The sequence below is a fragment of the Pollicipes pollicipes genome, unplaced genomic scaffold (genome assembly GCF_011947565.3).
Source record: "Pollicipes pollicipes isolate AB1234 unplaced genomic scaffold, Ppol_2.1 Scaffold_3087;HRSCAF=3621_pilon_pilon_pilon, whole genome shotgun sequence".
Classification (NCBI taxonomy): Eukaryota; Metazoa; Arthropoda; class Thecostraca; order Pollicipedomorpha; family Pollicipedidae; genus Pollicipes; species Pollicipes pollicipes.
In genome coordinates, this window is record NW_023596225.1 from 11945666 (window position 1) to 11953321 (window position 7656).

The following is a 7656-nucleotide window of genomic DNA, read 5'->3' on the forward strand; positions in this document are numbered from 1 at the left end:
TACCCTTCGGAGGGAGGGAGTGGGTCACTTTGCTCCCCTTTTGAGATCTCGGGAACTAAGGAAGCTAGAGACACTCCAACTGACCTCCAAAAAGTCCATAGCAGATGCGCAACGCAGTTCCTGCTATCAATAAATTCGAAATGAGCGCCAGCAACTATCCATACAGCAAGCGCCAGAGTAATAAAACAGATTGGTTTTGAGCTTGGTCTCACATTTATACCCAACCTTAGGTCAACGTTATTTGTCCATTTAAGACTTGGCTTACCTAAGAAAGCACCTCGGTGACGAATATTTGCATATATATATATATATATATATATATATATATATATATATATATATATATATATATATATATATATATATATATATATATATATATATATATATATATGTATATATGCATATATATATATACATATATATATATATATATATGTATATGTATATATACTGATCGAAGGCTTCGTTTGTAACTTCCACACTTGTAGTTTGTAACTTGTCATTTGCCCGACAACACACTTTGGTCTCACCTGACATTTTGGCGAGCGGTACCAGCAATGCTGCTCACTCGCAAAATCTGAGGACGTAACTAGACAAGCACAAGGGACAGACAGGCTCTCTGATGTTAACATGCTGTTAACATGAAGTAACATCATTGATAGCGCTGGCAAGCTGTTACTCGCCATTGTTGGGGCCATTGCCACGGTCAATTATATCTTCACAGCTTTAGAGAATCAGTAGTAACCCATTTAAGCATTACTATTCAGCAGGTGTTACTGTACGATGTTGTATTTGTCCTCTTCATTTGACTAGCTGATTTCCCATTTCTCAAACAGAAGTGACGCGGTTTTATAACATAGGTTTCCCACATAGGTATTTAGCTTTGTGCGCCTAACTGAATAGGGCAGGAGCTTTTGTCAGCTTTTCAAGGGTGATTGCGTACATTTAACAAGCATAGCAGGTATATTTGAAAACATTTTTTACCACAGCGCGCGTTTTTCGCATAATATCCGTTTCACAGCAAACATCTTTATTCAGGCCAATACGCAGACCAGTATTTCATTTCCACATGCAGCATATTACAAACTACTCTTCAAAGCTTCTGACACAAAATGTGAATGCCACATAACCTTAACCAGACTCAACACAACTGGGGAGCTGTAGCATGTTTTCCCCTCATTCATTTATCCTTTCTTTTGACCAGAAATTTTATTTTACACCACTATGGCACCGCGATGTTCTAGCCTTGGCGCAAGCAATACGAGTGATAATCAGTGGTCCTGGCATGTGAAGAACAGCTTGGTTTATTGCCTTACAGCCGAAGTTAAAAAGGCAAAACGGGTATATCCCAGATTCTTGTGATTTTAGAGAAAATTTTGCTTTTGGGATCAAATCTCATCTCTCTTTTCCACACAAAGTTTATCATGCGGCGCATTGGACGTTACTTGCGGATACAACCTATCATCCGAAAAAAGCGGACAATGTCACTGCGGCTAGTTGTTGGTGGTCAAGGTCGGGGGTTAAGGCGGCGCCCACAGGAGCGACGCCCGGACTCCGGCCCCGGGCAGTTGTGCCGGCACCGCTTGTTCTGGCGAATACGCTGCCTCCACATGTGATGGCCGTCGTTGATACCAACAAGCCCGACAAAGCCTTACATGTATGCCGGCAATCAGATGGTTCACCTGTTGAGTTCCCTTTCACTGTCTTGCTCACTTGCATATAGTAGAATGGCTGTAATGACGATGTAATTCTGTTTTCAGGTCCTCCAACGTTCCTGATTTTCGGAAACTTATGGACAATAATAGAGGCCATAAAGGGAAACTTTTCCATCCGTGGTTAAAGCAAGCCGTCAAAAGTCGGCGACATTTTCGCATTCGTGCACCCTACCGGTGACAAAGAAGTGCACCTTGCAATTTGACGACATTAAAGAAGTCTGCAAAAGGCAAGAGTTTGCTGGGAGGCCACAGTCCTTCCCGCTGCTGGTGCGAAGTTACCAACAAAAGCTGGGCCTATTTTTTAGCGAGGGACCCAGCTGGAGGGAGCATCGCCGCTTCGCCCTGCAACACCTGAGGGGATCTGGGTCTCGGAAAGACCTCGATGGAGTCGATTATCCTGGAAGAGTTTGAACAGCTGGCAAACGAAATGGCTGGGAAGAGCGGCTCCCCGATGGAAGTGGTCGGCCACTTCAACCTAACGGTACTGAACATTATCTGGCGGTTGGGTGGCTGGCACACGGCTCGACCGCAGCGACGAAAAAGCTCAGCGTCACGCTGCGACCGTCAGAGAATTCTTGAAACCATTGGGCCCCGACGAACCCGCTGAACTTTGCGCCGTGGCTGCGTCAACCTCCTTCCCGAGTGGAGCAGTTACGCGTCACTGATCCGCCACCGCGACACCACGACTGACATGCTCGCGGAGCTGATCCGCGAGCACAAACGGACGCTGAACCGCTCCAGCCCGCGTGACTTCATCGATCTCTTCCTGCTGGAAATGGAGTCTCCTGACGCCGAGGCGCGCCAGTTCACGGAGCAGAACCTGACAATCATCAGCATGGACTTCCTCATCGCCGGCATGGACACGACGGCCAACTGGCTCAGCTGGGCGCTGCTCCTGCTGGTCAGGAACCCGCAGGTGCAGGAGCGAGTGCAGCGAGAGATCGACACCGTGCTGGGCCGTGCGGCCCCGACGAGCGCCGATCGCGCTCGCCTGCCCTTCACCGAGGCCACTATGATGGAGGTGTCGCGCAGGGCGCCGGTCGCGCCGCTAGCGGCTCCGCACAGCGCGCTGAGCGACGCTACTTTCCACGGATACACCATCCCCAAGAACACCACGCTCGTGCTGCACTTGCACTGCGTGTTCATGGACCCGGATTACTGGGGCGATCCGCTGGCCTTCCGGCCGGAACGCTTCCTGCAGCCGGACGGCAGCGTGCGACGCGACGAGCGGCTCATCCCGTTCGGCATCGGGAAGAGGCTCTGCCTGGGCGAGACACTGGCACGCACTGAGACGTTCATGCTGTTGACGTGCCTGCTGCAGCGCTTCCGCTTCAGCGCCGCTCCAGACCAGCGCCTCTCCTTAGAGTCCAGCCTCCTCTTCGTTCAGCCGCCCCGGCAGTTCTCCGTAACATATGAGCTCCGTGACTAGCTGTTGACGTTGGACACTGTATAACTATTACAAGCCCATGCCCTTGGAGAACGTTTGCAATCTACCGGCGCTATGTCTATATCACAGTTTTGTTCATGTCCATGGCAATTGTAACTCCCATGGGCATGTATGTATCTCATATATATGTGTATACATATACATATATATATATATATATATATATATATATATATATACATGTCCTATGTCACTAACCATGACATTGGTGGCTTTAGCCTGTGTTTACTCTTATTACACGTGCTTAATGCTTGTTCAGCTTCGTCGAAACCAATGACAATATCGATAAGTGAAGCGCCCAAGCAAGACGTCTATTGTAAATGCATCGGGTCCCCATCCCTGAAAAGGACAGTTTGGGGTTCACACGCACTGCAGTATTCAGTCCGTCGAGAGCGGTGGCGTTATTAGTATGGCTATTCCATTCAGGCCTACTCCCGCCGGCGTACACAGATTCAGGGACAAGAGACTGTCTGAATTGTTATAGTGATCATACTGATAGCTCCCTGTCGTGCTAGTCGTTTTTGGCTGGGCACATTAATGAATGCAGGCGATGTTGCGTGAACTGCAAATTGTTAACAATTACGAAGCATCTGGCGCTTAATACTAACGCAGCAATCCAACATCGCTCCTAAATGACTTATTCCAACTCAGACGGATTTGTAATGCTGACGGCTGCCCTGTGACGCCTACCTTTCGTTTTGTGATACTTGTGCGTTGCTTTTCTCGGCCTAATTGAGACAGGGTGCCGTTTTTATAAGTTCCCAGCCTCCGCCTTGTAGGCAGAGGGTGGTTTCAGAGGCACAAATAAGGTTTTATAATAGCTTCCAAACGGTATTGGGCACGGTGCTGAGTCTTCAGTAGCTGAGTTCGCGCCATTGACACACGTGTGATTAAAACCCGAAATATCAGAATATTAAATATCTATGACCTCTTTGTCGGGTCATGTTGGTGGCATTGTGATCAGAACTGACCAGCGACGCTAATTTCTCGAGGGGGATTTGTTTTGAAGAAGATGTCTTGACCGCCTTTTTGATCAGCATCATTTAGAAATGCATTTATGTCGCACTGACGGTTTTCGTAAGGCAAAGTGATATAGGGCTAAGCTAAATCATGCTTTGGCTTTCGTGACAAGCGTTAATCCTCCCAATATATGACCTAATACTTAATGGCACAGGTTTTGCAGCGCTGGCGGGCCATTCTAACGCGATTTTCCCATTGATGCTACTTATCTAGCTTTATCGCCAGGCCGGCCAATGGAACGATGGCCTTCATTCCTTTGGCCAGATATCACATGTGATAACTCCTCCGACCTGGTGTTGCATATGATAATTCCCTTGACCTGATATTGCATGTGATAATTCAAATGCTTCAATGTTCGTTGGTGCCCATAGATAAAAGGGATCTATGAAGCGTTAATTCGACCATTATGATCTGATTGACCTGTCAAATGTCACAATCACTGCTTTTAAGGAACACCTGTTTGATATGGTTTGACAAGACTTTTCCAGTGCTGTTTTTCCCCTGGTGCTAACTTGCTTAAAGCCTTAGGTCTTCAGGTCGGGGATCCTGAGCCTCACCCTTAGTGGGGGGCAAAGCCGATAAAGCTCTCATAGGGCAAGGGTTAAGGTTTGAAACGGGACGGTAGACAGAGAAAGCAAAGTACATTGAAGCACCGACAAATAAAGAACCCTCAAATGTCATTCCCCACTGAAGCCAGAAACCGTCATGGCTTGCTCACCGCCTACACCATATCTGCAACGGTAAACAGAAAAGCGAGAAGCCTGCGTCAAACACCTCTCGGTAAAAATTTAACGTGGACAGGGTATAAACCAACAGGAATGGACTCGGGTCGTTCAGCCGCGCATCTGACGATTCCTCGAGGCCAACAAATAACCCAACCAAGTTTGGGGCACAGACACTGATGCACTTCATTGGGCTAGCGGAGGCTCAGATGATCATGACTGTATGCATGACGCTTAAGTGGCACCTTCTCAATCGTAGCTTAATGGGGCACTTTACGCTCCAGCTGAGCCTATTGACATGGTGGCGACAGTGGCACCGCGTAGTGGTCAAGTGCGGGATGCGAGTTGCACAGCTATTGGCGAACATAGAACTGAGGTTAGTTTGTACAGCTGGTTCAAGCATGCAAAGTGATCCTTGCAATACCGGCTCCGGTCTGTTCATCAGGGACGCGTCTGGCCGGCTCCGGTCTGTTCATCAGGGACGCGACTGGCCGGCCATTGTCTGTTCATCAGGGACGCGTCTGGCCGGCCCTTGTCTGTTCATCAGGGACGCGTCTGGTCGGCCATTGTCTGTTCATCAGGGACGCGTCTCGCCGGCCCGTGTCTGTCCATCAGGGGCGGCTCTGGACCTCGGAGGGCGTGACTCAACTCCCCGGCGCGGTCAGGACGCCGGCCAGCACCATGGTGTGGGGTCGAGGAGACTGTGGCGCGCCGACAGCAGTGCGGGGTAGCCGGGGGGGGGGGGGGGGATGACGACAGCCTTCAGCGGGAGGCGATTGCCCCCCCCCCCCCATGTCGGCGTTGGTTCATGCAAATTACCGGTATTCGGACATGCAGAGTTTCTAAGCATGTGTGGAAGATGCCTAGCACGTTGTTTAAGATCGCGAAATCTCGTCATAGAAAACACAAAAATTATATCGCTCCAAAATGACCCAGAAGTGCCAAGCACAAAGTACATTAATCAGATAAGCTGTGTCAATGCACTGTCATAGCTTGCACAGATTGCAGCAATATTCTGTTCATCCGTGCGATCAGTTTTCATTTCTGGCTGTAGATCGCCACGTTAGAAAGCAATATTTCTTCGCGATGAGCATCATTTGATGAGCCAATGCCAGTGGTGTCAGAAAAAAGAACGTATATATCAGCATACAGATTCCATGACAATGAGCTCATCGTGTCAAAATGGCCACGCTTTCTGCTGCTTCCATCCAGCAATCCTCTGCTTCGCGACATCTGCCAGCGCGGTATGATATTTTGGTTCTATGGCCGTGTCAAATGCGGCGGTTATTTTGCATCCCTAGCACATCTGCCGAACGGGTAGCGGTACCCAATGAACTATGCCGGCTCACGTTCAAAAAGTATGTCTGCGCTGTCAAAATACCCGAACGAATATGCCAAGCCCCTGTTGCCTATTGTCGAATATTGCGCCTGCTCATCTTGCTCATTTTTGTGTGAATGGCAAGCAATTACGCTTTTGCATGTAAGAGAGCACTAAACACGTCGTCATGCAACATTTTGTAGAGCGCCACTGACTACAGATATCATCCTAGCGGTCGGCGGCCACGGCGCTACCCGGGTTTGAACTCAAGTCTTCCACGTGGGAGCCAAAGGTATTAACCACTCGGTTACTACGCTCCCACAACTGCGTGCTTCCACATGGGTTTGCGTTGTATTTCTCGGATTTGTCACTGTCGTCTCTCTAAAATACTAGCGCTATGTATTTCCGTGGTCATTCAGACCCGAATACACAATACGTAACAAACAAAACAAAAGCAAAAAACAGTGTAAAGACGCGAGTCGCTTTAATAGCTGGTAAACGATGAGGAAACTCACCGCGACCGGGGAAAATGTTGCCTTCTACGGCGAAGAGGAGATGGTTATGAACAGCAGCTGTTCAATCATTGGCGACTAAAGTAGGCTACCCGTCGACTCGGCACCATAATAGCTTGTGTTCCTCTGCGTATTAGTATGCGAAGAAAATTACACTGGTGCTACAAATTTTCGGACTCGGTTCCAGCTTCCTATCCAAAAGACACCCGAACGTCGTTGCCAAAAAAGCCGAGTTCTCGCGATGGTTGGGGTTTCGATGAGCATATCTGATTTTGGTGTTTCATGCCACGCAATGGAGGAGAAATCAAACTGAAAAATCAAACTGAAGTATCATGCACAACGATAGGCAAGACTGTGACAGGATTCGGATTCTCGGCTCCTGAGAAAAGGCTCTGCAGATAAGCATCCCCGAAGTCGCCGACCTCACGTGGTGGCGAAAGCGAAGACGACGAAAACGACGCTGATGTGGGGCCCTGAACCAAGTCCTGACCGGACCCCCCTCCGAACCCAACCACCTCCTTCAGATCTGATAACGACGAGCTCACCAACGCGACTCCCAGGTCTTTAGGAGACCCATGCGTGACTCCCTGGGAGCCACCAACTTCCCTCGGCTCGGAGAGCGACACGGTCGGCGGCGACGAGAAGGTTTGCCTGAGCGGTACCGGCAACCCGGCATCGATCGCAGGGAAGGGTGTGAGCTTCCTCTGGTCCCCGTCACTCTGGGTGACGGGTGCTTGAGGAAACGAGGCTGGCACATCAGCCTGGTGGCTGTCTCCTCCGAGCACCTGATAGTGGTGCGGGGGACGGTAGCCGTGGCCAGCTGCATGGAGACCGCCGTGGCCGCCCTGGTAGATGTGCTGCGTCGGAGCGCGGTAGCTGCCGTGTGCCGGCACCCAATGGGGACCATGTGGCGGCTGGG

The 7656-nt window shown here is 49.6% G+C and overlaps 1 pseudogene; it reads left to right on the top strand.

The window, feature by feature from the left end:
• LOC119089377 (methyl farnesoate epoxidase-like) overlaps positions 1-3261 on the top strand; it is a 6833-nt pseudogene extending 3572 nt beyond the window's left edge.
• Positions 3262-7656: the final 4395 nt, after the last annotated feature.